Raw genomic sequence first — 13,700 nt, forward strand, 5'->3', positions numbered from 1 at the left:
TATGTGTAGAATTCTGCTTTTTCTCTCCACCCCACATCCCCCCCCCCCGAAAAGTGATAAGGGACTGCTATCTGGTACACACTCGTGTGCAAAATCTTTTATTCCCTGTTACCATCTACTGAATGATCGAACTCTGAAAGGGCCGTTCTGAAACAAGCCGTTCAGTTCTCGGCTACCAAGAGTCACATTCATTCATCTCTCTTTTCCCTCCTCTTCCATTGCACGCCCGATGTCTCCGATGAAGCAGCAGCCTGTCGTGTGACAGAAAGACCAGACTGTACTGCCCTACAAATCAAGGTTTGAATTCTAGCTCTGACATCTACTAGCCATAGGACGTGTCTGCCTCAACTTTCCTCATCACTCAAATGGATCGAGTCAGCACTATTTTTAGAGCTGTTGCCAAGATTAGTAACACTATGTATTAAATACCTAGCACGGTGCGCGAGCGATACACAGCGGATGAGAGTTCACCGTATCACCCTCTTCCTCCTTATCATCATAGTCATTATCAAGGTTAGTTACTACTTGATCTGGAGACCTGTGAGGTCAGAAGCTAGCCCAGTGCGGGGCATGGCAGGGGCTCAGTAATTATGTATGGGAAGAATTCCTAGGTTACGTTGTGCATGTTCCTGATGCGTCTGGGAACTCCAGCTTCCTTGGGCTCCACCAGCATACAGATACAAAGTAATCCGGATTTGCCGACTCACACACCTGTTCTCATAGCGCTCTAGTCTCCCAAACCCTCTTCGCCTGTGTTTCTGTGCGTCTCCGGGGTCATCTCATCTAGGCATGCAAAGAAGCCTGGTCCCAGAGGGCTCCTCCTCCACCGCAGAGCCCTGAAGGTACCAAGGGCTGTGGGAGTGTCTCTCTGCATTTGGTATTAAATCCATTACAGGGGCTCCAAAATCATACCGCACGGGAGCCAGTGCTCCTGATAGAGGCTCTGGACACGTGCACGGGGTAGGAGGGAGAGACAGCACTCCGCCATGTTCAAAATCACCCTCCCCTGGCCGTGTCTGGGTACCACGCCTGGATGGAATGACCTTCTGGAGGCAGCTCAGACCCTCGGGAAGACAGGTGTGCTCAGGTCCGCCCAAGTGGCTCAGTAGCCCCGAGAAGCCACAGCTGAACTCCTGAGTGGACCCTACACTAGCTCAGGGGGCGGCGGGGGGGAGCCCCCTGCTATTAGCTAGTTGCATGCTGGTTGGAAAAATCAACTTGCTGCCTTCATGTGCAATGGTGGTCCATGCTTCCAGCCCACAGTGGATCGGTGGGGTTTTTTCCAACATTGATAAGTGTCTTAGGGGAGAGCGGAGGTTTCCTTTTAGGAGCCTCTATGTAGAAGGCTTGGCCCCCTTGTGCCGAGGGGACAGGGCGCTGTACAAGGCTAAGTCTGGAGTGCATCTTGCCACTTGCCTTCCAGGACTCCGGGGACGGTCAGAGCACCCTGCATTCGGGGTCCCTTCTAGGAGTCTGTCCACAGAGCAGAAACAGCGTCTGTGCCCCAGCTGGCCCCAGGAGTCACAGGGTTAACTCTGTGTCTCAGCACCGGGAGCCAGGTGGCAGGACAGGGCGGAATCAGGACTTGCCTCTTGATCTATCAAGTCCGGGCTAATTCCTGGAGCTCTTAGAATGCTGGAGAAGCTGTCAGGCCTGGGGAGGATTCGCAGCTGCTCCAGGAACAGGCCGGGAAGACCAGTGCCCCAGTTCAGGCTGCACAGGAAGTGGGGGAATCCGGGTCAGTGGCAGAAAGAGAGCCCAGGAGAGAACCCGCGTGGAGGAAGCGCATTTACCCACAAATGAGCGCTGAGCACTTTGCGGTTGTCAAATTCCCAGGCCCTGAAGAATAAGGAGAGGGGGCTTGGAGAGGCTAATGACTAATGGCCCCTGGATTTCCTGCTGATGTTAGCAGTTTTGTATCATTTTGTTTTTATGTTAATTTATGCACACAGGATTAGAATGTAGCATTTTGTGGTCATTTAATTTAATTGAAGTATGGAACTTCATGGGCCCAGTTTTACATTTCCCTTATAGATTTCAGTGATTTTATCTTTCGCATTTAATCTTCCCCCCAGATCACCATTCCTAATAGCAATAATAATGCATTTACACTTGCATCACACTTCTCCTTTCTAGGAGCTCAAAGCACGTCATGGCCCATTACCCCAGAAGAGCTCTGCCAGGCAAATGCCAGGGAGGATTTTAAGCACTTTCCTTAGGTTTAACATACATAAAAAGGTGCAGCCTTTATCACAGAGATAAGTTCCCGGCCATTTAAATGACTCTGGAATGCAATGAGCAACTTTGCTTATGCATGAGGCTTCCCGTGTGCTCTCTGTTTTTCATACCTCAGAAATAGGTGACCTTTAAGCCTGACAGCACTGCTCAGGGTGCTTGTAACTTATTAGGGAGCTTTCATGGATCATCCCTCCCCCTTTTCTCCAAGAATGCGGTGTCTGTGTCCCACCGGCCCGGAACAACGGCCAAAGGGCACGAGGAAGCGCCCATGCAGAAGTGGAGGAGAGAACAGGAGGTGAGCAAACTCCCTTTAGAAAGCTACCGGCTCTTCTCGGTGAATACAGAGGGACCCAAGCAGCGGGGCTCCCTGCATCCTCTTTTTCTCTAAGGGCTGAAAGGAGGAAGTGGCAGTGGAATGTGCTGAGGTCATTGTAGAGCTGCTCCTGAGCCTGATGGAGACCGTGGCCGAAATCAGGGGCTGAGGAAAGGGAAAAATGGTGTGTGTGGGGGGGCGTGTCACATCTGCCTTCTTCTACCAGAACAGCAGAGAAAACACTGTCTGACCCGTGCAGCACCACCAGCATCTGCTGTGGCAGAGGAGGGGGAATGGGAGACTTGGGATTCGGGACAATGCCGGGACCGGTGCCCAGGTCTGATGGGGAGCATTCTGTTTCAAGCCCGGCTCTACTTCAGTTCTGCACTAATTAGAGTTAGGAGATACCCGAGTGAAGGGCTCAGTGCTGGTCCCACGAGACTGCCCCACTTTGATGCCGGCCACAGTGCAGTCCTCAGGGCACTTGAACAACTTCTTCTCCTCCTCCTTCTCCCCTCTCTCCTCCTCCTCCTCCTTCTCCTCATCCTCCTGCTCCTTCTTCTCTCTCTTCTCCTCCTCCTCCTTCTTCTTTTAAGATTTATTTATTTATTTGGGAGAGAGAGAGAGAGCAGCTGAGGGAGTGGCAGACAGAAATTCAAGCAGACACCCGGCTGGCCCAGAGCCCGAGTCGGGGATTCCATCTCACAACCCCGTGATCATGACCTGAACCAAAATCAAGAGTCTGACCCTTAACCGATGGAGCCAACCTGGCACCCTGGCCCTTGCACTTCTGACCAGCTGGCTGCAAACTCGGGGCAGCCTGGCCTTCTGCAGGTTCAGTGATCCATTGACTCGCAGAACTGAAGAAAGTGCTATGCTTGCTATTCCAGTTTCGTTATGAAGGAGACAAATCGGACCAGCCGAATGGAGAGCCCCACAGGGCAAGGGCTGGGAGGGCCCGAAGGCAGAGGGGTCCGGGCCCTATGTCCGTGGAGCCCAGGCATGTACCCTGCAGGTGCACTGATGTGTTCACCAACCAGGGAGCTCCACTGAGCTTCCAGTCCAGAGTTTGTATTGGATTTCATGACATCATCGCCATGATTGCTTGACTCCTCAGTTGTATTATTTAACTCAGTCTCTAACTCCCCTCTTCCCAATCCCCCCAGAGGGCTCCCCTGAGGCTGCACAGGCTTCAAGTTCCAACCCCCTAAACACACGGTTGTATTTTAGGTGACCAGCGCCGATCCTGAAGCTGTCTGGGCCTGACCACGCGTCACTTCATTAGCATAAAATCAGGTATGATCCCAGGGGCTCACGAGTAACAAAGAACCTGGGACAAAGATTAGACAACTTCTTTATTGTACAGTAAGAGTCTTCTGAATCAGGAAGCAGGGAATATGAGACGTATATTCCTGCCCCAGGGATTAGAGAGCCCCAAGGGAGAAATGGAGAGAGCAAATCCTTGAAATTAATGCCTTAGGGACATTACAGTTAGGAGCCAGGAGAAGAAAGATATTTGCCTTACGTATTAAAATACCTGGATTCTAGCATCTTTTAGTTCTAGTGCCTTTGGACTTAATTGTCTTTCATTCATTCAACACTAATTAACACCTGGACCTATAAATTCACTGTCTTTATTTACTTCGTTTGCAGTGTTTTCCATTGTTCTAAATCAAAGGAAATACTGAGTGTCCAATCAGAATTGTGGTGCATCCCTATGTTAGCAATTATGTGAGATCCTTTGGAAGCACTTTGCGAAGTTTTCATAATCAAATCATACTAATGCAATCGGGCATATGATAGACCACAAGATAAGGTGTGCCACATTATGAGTATATGGATTTGAAATCCGTAGCCACAGGAAGTGGGCATGAATGTCCACCACAATTGGTCTTACAAGAATTGTAAATTTATTTTATTTAAATCATATTAAATCTGACTCAGAAATCCCAGTGCTGAGTTGTAGAGAATTTCGTTCTTGGTCGTTATTAGGACTTTCCTTCAATCCTCAGCCCCAGAGTCATTGCAACAAAATATTGGGAGAGGCGTCCCCATCTCTGTTCCATTCTAGTCACTACTGATAAGTCCACTGCCAGAAACTACAGGAGCCCTTAAATCCAGGGTCGTATAAGAAAAAATGCAAATTAAAATCACAATGAGATACCATTACACACCTATTACAATGAACCTAATAAAAAATGCTAACGGGGTACCTGGGTGGCTCAGTCGTTGGGCTCCTGCCTTTGGCTCAGGTCATGATCCCAGGGTTCTGGGTTTGAGCCCCACATCGGGCTCTCTGCTCAGCGGGAAGCCTGCTTCTCCCTCTCCTGCTCCCCGCTGCCTGGATTCCCTCTCTCCCTGTCTCTCTGTCAAATAATAAATAAAATATTTTTAAAAAATGCTCACAGTATCTAGTGTTGGTGAAAAAGTGGAACCATTGCAACTCTCACAGATTGTTGGTAGAGTGTTAAATGGTACAGCTCCTCCGGAAAACAGTGTGGCAATGTCTTACAAAGTTACGCATACTCTTACCAGGTGACCCAGAAATCTCCATCATAGGTATTTACTCCAGAGAGAGGAAAGATGTTCATACAAATGTCTGTATGTGAACGCTCATAGCAGTTTTTTTGGTGACAGCCAAAAGCTGAAAACAACCCAGACGTCCTCCAACAGGTAAAAACATGAGATTGTACTCAATCCATACCACGGAGTGCTCTGCAGTAAAGGAAATGAACCGCTGGGACCCACAAAAACATGGGTGAATCTTGAAGATACTCTGGAGTGCGAGAAACCAGGCTCAGAAGGATACTGACCATGGGATTCCATTTGGTTGGCAATCTCTCAAAGATAAAGCTGTTGGTGATGGGAAATACGTCAGTGGTTTTTAGGGGTTACCCCTACAAGGGGATGGCGCACTGGAGATTCGGGTGGGGGGTGCTAGAACTGGTCTGTATCCTGATTACATGAAGCTCTACATGTCTTAAGATTCATTGATCTGTACACCAAAAAAGTTATTTTAACGTTATGACCATTTAAAAACATTAACAAACAAACAAACAAAAAAACAATCCAATTACACTGTTCCCTCACATGCCGTGTTTAGGTGTAATATTCTGCAGATGCTGGGGCTCCAGTGCCTGGGGTCCCGTCTCCTTCGGCACAGAGGACATTCCCCTTAGAGAACTTGCCGCCTCCCCCTAGGAACGATAAGAGAGACTGTGGACCCTTCCTGCCCTTCCAGAATATTCGTCTTCTCCCTGACACTTTTTTATCCACTCTTTTCCATTCTCTCCCCTATCAGGGGACATTCTCACTTTGTATTCTCAAGACTTTCAGGAAAGCCAGAAAGAGAGGTTGCTTCAAGCACGGTCTGCTTTTAGCTCTTCAAACACCCGTGAGGCAAGAAGTACAAGGGCCTTGACCCCTGCCGGTAAAGAGAAAGGGGAAAATAAGGAGAAGAAAGCACTGGTGATACTCATTCCCACGGAATTTTTGAGAAGTAAAAACAAAACCCAAGTTAATATCAGTAGATGACCCCACTGCTCCAGCAATAAGGAGAGAGTTTCACTTAGCCACCCCCCCCCCCCGTTGTTCTGGCCCCCCGTAGGCAACACAATCATACAATCATGAAGTAACTGTTAAAAGCAGTGTGCACAACCCAAAAATGTGTGTGTGAATTTGTGTAAATTAACAAAAACAAAAGACAACCAAAGAGGAGACGGGCAGATATACTGACCCAAGAGCGCCGGGGACTGCTTGTGCAAAACCAGTAACTTACCTACTGGGAGGTGAGCGGTCTCAGAAGGAGAACGTCCACCCTAAATCCATGCGGCCGAGCTGGTGGTTGGAAGGGGGCGGCCAGCAAGCGCTCTGCGTGGACTGAGCGCAGGATCTGCCCTCAACCTGAAAGACTTGTAAGAGAGAAAATGGTCCCAGAGATTCAGGACGATGGGCCAGGGCCATGGCTTAGGTTCATAAATATATTATATTGAAAAAAGCAAAGAAGGAACAAATGAAGTAAATGAGGTAAAATATTCATAATAAATGAATCTGGGTAACAAATATAGTTTTTTGTTTTCTTCTTTTTCCTGGAAATTTGAAATTATTTCCAAATAAAAGACTTTTTAAGCAAAATATTCTTTCATAAAAGGAGTCCTCTTAGTATGATACTATGTCTATGTATCGTAAGTTTGTGACTACATTTCATGAATATATTCAAACCCATAAAATGTGCAACTCCCCAGAGTGAACCCAAATGTCAATGGAGGACTTTGGACGCTAATGTTTTATCAGTGAAGGTTCAAAAGTTATAACAAATGCATTGCGCTGGTAAGGGATGGTGATTGTGGCAGAGGGGATGCATGTGGGTGGGGGGCATATAAGAAATTTTGGTTCCTTCTGCTCAAAATTGCTGTGAACTTAAAAGTGCTCTAAGAAAAATAAAGTTCGTCAAAAAAATAAAAAGAGTTCTAACGCTCAAAAAAATGTGGAGTTTCCCATTCTTGGATCGTCGTCCCACTTTTTCAAGGAGGTGGGTCCCTACAATGCCTGGGGACATGGCAGCTCAGCCACAGAATTTAGAAAGGTTTTTGTTTTTCTTTACCTCTTTTTTTTTTAATATTTCAGAAGAAAAGCTAAGCTGCTTATAAGCGTGGACTGACAAACGAAATCAGTCTTCCTTCCATGCTTTTTTCTTAAGCAGTAACTCCAAGCTGACTTTTCAAAGTGTCTGTGATCAATTGCAGTGGGCAAAAAAAATTAATAAGAGTGTCAAGAAAGTGGATCTGTCATTTGAGAATTTGATAGATCGAGAGAGACAGCAGCAGAGCATCCAACTCAGATCAAACTGGGAATCATTATAGTGGGGCTCTTGGTTTCCTGTGTCTCTGTGACATTGGACATCCGGCTTCACACTCATCAGTGGTGTGTCTTCCTGGCCTTCTACACCCCAAGCGGAAACCCAGGTGGGGTTAGGAAATGTCAGACTGAATGTCCAGGGGTGAGACTCTTACACTAGAAGAGCACCGTAAACCATGACTTGCCTTTCATCACGGCTTCAGAGTCGTAAATCTTGTCCCAGGCTAAATATGGATCTCCCCAAAGGAGAGGTAGGTAGGGGAGAGGAAGCGATTCTGTATTATGTTACTTCCTGAGAATTCTCTTTCATTACTCTTTGCTCTGAAGCTGCCTTTGAATGGCTCTTGGTGCAATGAATAATGTTCACACACAATCTTTCCTGTCAAACATTTTACTCACTCCAAAGTCTGACGACAGTGTGGGAGCAGTGTCTTTTGCTATTATGTTTTTCAATTGGCTTTCTATTGTCACCTCAAGAAGTGTGGAAACACCTGATTTATGAGGGCCTGGCTTAAAAAGTGTCATTTCCATTGCTTCCTTAGTAACCATCTCCTATAAGCAGAGGACGGCCATTTGGCTTGAACTTGCTTTGAGAAGCTTTGGGTTTAATTTATACATGGGGTAGAGTTCTCCAACTCCAACTCATTGAAATTCTATGTAATGCAGTCTCAGAAAACACCTGGAGGACAAGAAAAACAAAGCCACGGTACGCATGACTGTATGGTTAGGGCAACAGCTGTGTGTTTGTGAATACAGTCCCACAGCAGATTCCTGTTTCTCTTTCTTCCCTCCACTGTCAGAACACAGGATAAACAGAATATCAGTGAACGCAGAAACTACACCACGGGTAATAATTAGACCTTCTTCTGAAAGGTGTATTAATCTTTTTATTTCCTTAAGTACCAATCTATAGATTGCCTATGTTACTCCTGATGCATTTTTGCCAATAGCTTCATTTAGAGGCCGTGGCTTAAACGGCAGCTGCGGAGAACTGACAGGTTGGTGCCAAGAGGAGGTCTGATTTAACAGGTCCCGGCATTGGAGTCTCTTAGAAGAAGATTGGTGCCAAGAAATTTGGGAGGTCATTATGTGGAATATCTGTAGCTCAGTATCTTTTGAACCTTCTTAATGGGTAAGGAGGAACATTTGTGCATAATGATATGGGACTTATTGTACCCTTGTCCTCGAAGCTGTCAGTCACCTGCCTGCCTAAGATTGGCTTTGCAGATGCAGGCTCACACCGAGCTGAACAAGCGGTTTGGAAGCTTCTCTCAGCCTCAAACTTTAATATGCGTGCACATGCCCGGGAGAGAAGGCTGAAAAGCAGAGTCCAAGTCCGAAGGTAGGACCTGAAACTCTGCATTTCTAACAAGTCCCCAGGTGCTGCAGAAGATTTTGGTCCATTACCTCCACCGTGAGCAGCAAAGGCTTCAAGGACAGTGTTCCCCCGGCTTTGCTCTCATCCGTGGAAAATGGACCCGGATATTGGGGTTTGTGCTGCTCCCCTGCTATGCTGGTGGGTACTTCTCAGTTTCATTTTCCATATTTAATTTTCCTTTTTTTTCCCCGACAACTACAGAAGGCCTTCTTATGAAAAGTGAAGAAACTGAGGCAAGAATCCAAAAAATTTATTTGAATCACTGAGATTATGGTCTTTTGCTTCACTTTGGTTTTGAAACTTGATTTGTAGAGGGGGGGCAGCACTTCATTCAAATACAACAGCAGGCAAACAGTCATTTGGAGGTATAAAGGAAGCAAAACTTACATAGGATGACGTTTACATGTTCTGATTTTGTTCTCAAATGAATAACAAGGCCAATGTGGGACTGCCAGGTTTTGCTGTAATTTAGACGATTGTTTCCATGTGTGGAAGTTGAATTAGGATTCTCTATTTGCTGTGTTTGTTACTCCCTTTTCATGATTCCATTAGGGCAATGTATGCTTTCAAAAGGGCTAGGAGCACATCGCATGGATATGTCAGGGATCCTAAATTTGAAAACAAGTCAAACTTTGCAGATTTTAAATTTTTTTTTTTTTTTTAAAGAATATCTTTGCAGTTCTGGGCGTCCCTTTCTAGCCTTCCCAAGCATTTTTCAGTCATTCCATTTGGAGTATGGAAATTCCCCGATCATTTCCACCAGCCAAATAGCTCATTCTTGGTGGGTGTCTATATTAGTGGTGGGTTTAGGAAGGAGTGGCCAAAGCCTGGAACAGTAAAGCCCCAAAGAGTCAACATCAAGGTCACAATGTCATGGTAACAAACCAAATGCTGACGTAGCTGCCTGATATCTTGCCGTTTATGAAGTTCTTTATTGTGTGTTTTGATCCTGACTCTAAAATACAAAGGTTAAAAATGGCAGCCCCCTCGTCACTGATTCGATTCTAATATAACAAAGGATGTTTGGTGTTACCAGAGACTGTAACATCCCACAGCTACCGAAAATACCTATTACGGCTAAACCAGCTAAACTCAGTCTCACAGAGATCAGCTTATTAAATGCTATTCATGTAGCACTGATTTACCTTGAGCCGGAGTGGAAGCTTTCTCTTCTCCCAGATAGTATTTAATAGTAATAACAGCTAACGGTCGCTGAGAGCTTATCATGAGTCAGGCACTGTTCATACTTACTATAATCCAATCCTGACACCACCCTATGTGGTAGATACTATTATTAACCCCATTTCACAGGTGAGGAATTTAAGATTTACATGAGCTACCTGCTCCACTAGTTAACTAGGAAAATCAAGATTTAAATAATAGGCGAACTGACTCCAAAGGCTGCAGTCTTAACCAGGAGGCTACATTATCTTCACTTGGGAAGGAAGGTTGAGACTTGTTTAATTGGTTAAAATAAATAAATAAATAAAGGGTGTGACTTACTCTTGCCTCAGACTTTGTAATTTTCGCCATAGCCCAGCTTCCTGTTGGCTCTGAACCCTTAAAATATCATTGTGTCTAGAGCTCAGTTTGACATCTGAACGTACTCAGCCAGTGTTTCGGCCCCCTGCGAGCACTCTCCAGGTCTTTTTTTCTTATGTTCTGACAGGAAAACATTCCATATTCTTTAAAAAGAACAAGTACTCACCTGAAACCTGTTGACCAACATTCATTCATTCATTCATTCATTCCCCACTACCACCACTACTGAAACAAGCCTCGCGAGGGTTACCTAGGACTCCAACTTTGCAAAAGCTAATGGTCACTTCTCAGTTCTCATCTTCCTTGACCTCATCACTTGACATTGCTGATCACTCTCTCCTCCGTGAAACACTTTCTTTAATTGCCTTCTAGGGAACCATATACTTTTTTTCTTGGTCTTCCAGAAAACCATGCTTTTTTCTGGTTTTCCTTCTATCTTTGGAGCTGCCCTGTTTCAGTGTGTGCTGCTGGTTCTTTTCATCTTCCTGACCCCTAAAATTAGGGCGCCCCAGAGTTCAGTCCTTGGACCTCTTCTCTTTCTCCAGTCACGCCCTTGGTGAGCTCAGCCAGTCCCGGGGTTGTGCACTCTTTGCTTTATGTCTCCAGCCTACTCCTCTCCCCTGAAGGCCCAACATGTACATCAACAGTCTGTTCTCCGATGTCTAGTGGGCATCTCCACCTTATAACATCCCAAACTGAACTCATGGTTTTCCCTCTCAGAGACTCTCTTTTAACAGTTTTTGCTCTCTCATAAATGGCAAATCTGTTCTTCCAGTTGTTCAGGTAAATCTTACATTCATTCTTTCCCTCACTCCTCCTCTCTAATCTATCACAATATATATATATACTTCAAAATATATACTAAATTCCTGTTGACTAAACCATCACGCTATATACAAATGCAGCCACTCACCATTTCTATTGTTACCTTCCTGGTCCAAGTCTCTCTTCTTGATTAGAAAAATATCCTTCTGTCTGCTCTCCATCTTCTACCCTTGGGCCACCACAGTCAATTCGGAATATAGCGGCTGGAATGATCTTTTGTAATGGTAAGTCAGATCATACCCCCATCCCCGAAAAACTGCTCCTTTCAGAGGAAAGGCTCAAATTTTTTCAGTGGCCTACAAGTACCTACACAACCTGCATTCCTCTGGTACCCTTCTCAACTCATTTTCTGCCACTTTCCCTCTTACTCACCCCCCTTTAGCCAAAGCAGCCCCCTACCCATCCCCGGCACATGCCTGGCACTCTCGCCTAAGGGTCTCTGCAGTTATCTCTTTCCTTACCTTGAATAAACTTCCACCAGATACGGCCGTGCCCCCTCACCTCCTTTAGGGATAGCACCTTCTCAGGGTGGGCTTCTTCTTCAGTTGCTTTTGGAGCCACCAAATAAGCTCAAAACCTGGCAGGTAAAACAACCACCATTTTATTATGCTCAAGGATCCTATGGGTCAGGCATTCGTAAAGGGCACAGTGAAGATGGTTTGTCTCTGTCCACAATGACTGGAGCCTTCAAGTCTGAGGGTGATGGGACAGCAGGAGTTGAAGGCTCACTCGCTCACACGTCTGCCAGTTGATGGTGCCTGTCAGCGGATACCTCAGCCAGAACGTCTCCATGTGGCTTCTCCATGGGGCTGCTGGGGCTTCCTTATAGCATGGTGACTGAGTGCCAAAAGTGGGTATCCCAAGAGCGCCATGTGGATTCCTAGAAACTCGCATGCCCTAGCTTCAGAAGTAACAGAGTATCCTTTTCACCACAGATGCAAGCCCACGAGGTTCAAGGGGCAAACAATCAAGGTTGCATTGTAAGAAAAGTATACGGGATGGGAGAGCTTGCGGTAGCCATCTTTAGAAAATACAGTCTGGCACACCTTCTCTGCTTATTTTGTTTGAAATTATAATCACTCTCTGCCCCTGCCTCCTCCACCTCAAAATTCTCTATCCCCATGCCTTTGTTTTCCCCATTGCATTTGTATTAGCTTCCGATTGCTGCTGTAACACATTGCCTCAAATTTAGTGGCTTAAAACAAGTTTGGTGGGGTTTTTTGTTGGTTTGTTTGTTCGTTTACAGTTCTGGGTCAGAAGTCTGAAATCAGAACTAAAATCAAATTCCTTGTGGAGGCTAGAGCAGAATTCACCCTTACTCTCCCCAGATTCTGTTGGCTGCCTGCGTTCCTTGGCTTGTTGCCTCACATCCCTCGGACCTCTACTTTTGTGGTCGCAATCCCCCCGACTCTGATTCTCCTGCCTCTTTTTTTATGGGGATCCTTGTGATTACATTGTGCCCACGTGGATATCTCCCCATCTCAATATCCTTAGTTTAGTTATATCTACAAAGTGTCTTTTGCCATATAAGGTACCATACGTGCAGGTTCCTGGGATCAGGATGTGGACATCTTTGGGGACCATTATTTAGCCTACCAAAGTGCTTGTCACCATTTTAAACACATGATACATTCTAAGTATTTGTTCACATGCTGTTTACTAGAATATAATCTCCATTACCTTAAAGATTTTTCTATTTTGTTTTCTGCTGTATCCCGTGAGCTTAGAACAGCCCCTGGTACATGTTAGGAAGTCAATATCTATTTGCTGAATGACTTATTTGCTTGTTGAATGAATGGTCCCACAGATGTTACTGAGGGCCTACTACATGCCACATGATATGCCTGAATCAAAGCCTTGCTAATGCTTTTTTCCAGGTTCCTTCTTGCCATACCTTGTGTCCATAAGGAAAGCCTCCTCTGTGGTTCATCAAGGCAAAAGGGGGTCCAGCCCAAAACCACAATAGAATAACCTTTTTCACTTCTTTACAGATATGATATATAAAAAAAGTTATTGTCTTTCTTATAACCAGCATGCAGATTGATTCTCTGTGATTTCCTGACAATCACTCATCCTGTAGAGAGAAGACATCGTGGGTGGAGGGAGATTCAGACCTTGGGTCTCAATTACCTACACAGGGTTTGGGTACTCTCTTCTTTTAGCTCTTAACTGAACTGTCCCAGGGCCATACTTAGAGTTTTGTTTCCATAACATTCCACGATATTTCTCCAGACAGTCCACAAATAAAAATGGTTTTCATTTTGACTTTGAATTTCCTGATTCTTTCTGGATCAAGCCAGATGTGTGGAAATGTCTGTGTTTGTGTGTGTGTGTGTTTAGACACCTATCCATATGCTTGCACGGATGTGAATTCTGTGACCTTCTGTTCTTTCTTTTGCTGGATGACTCGTACACACAACCTCATAAGGCAAATCTCATAATTAAGTTGGATCTGGTTCAACCATGAATTTTTCAAAAGATCATAATCATCATGGTTTTCGTGTTCATTTAAGAAACAATGTAGTCACATATGTCCACAAATGAACC

The sequence above is a fragment of the Lutra lutra genome, chromosome 3 (genome assembly GCF_902655055.1).
Source record: "Lutra lutra chromosome 3, mLutLut1.2, whole genome shotgun sequence".
NCBI classification, from domain to species: Eukaryota; Metazoa; Chordata; class Mammalia; order Carnivora; family Mustelidae; genus Lutra; species Lutra lutra.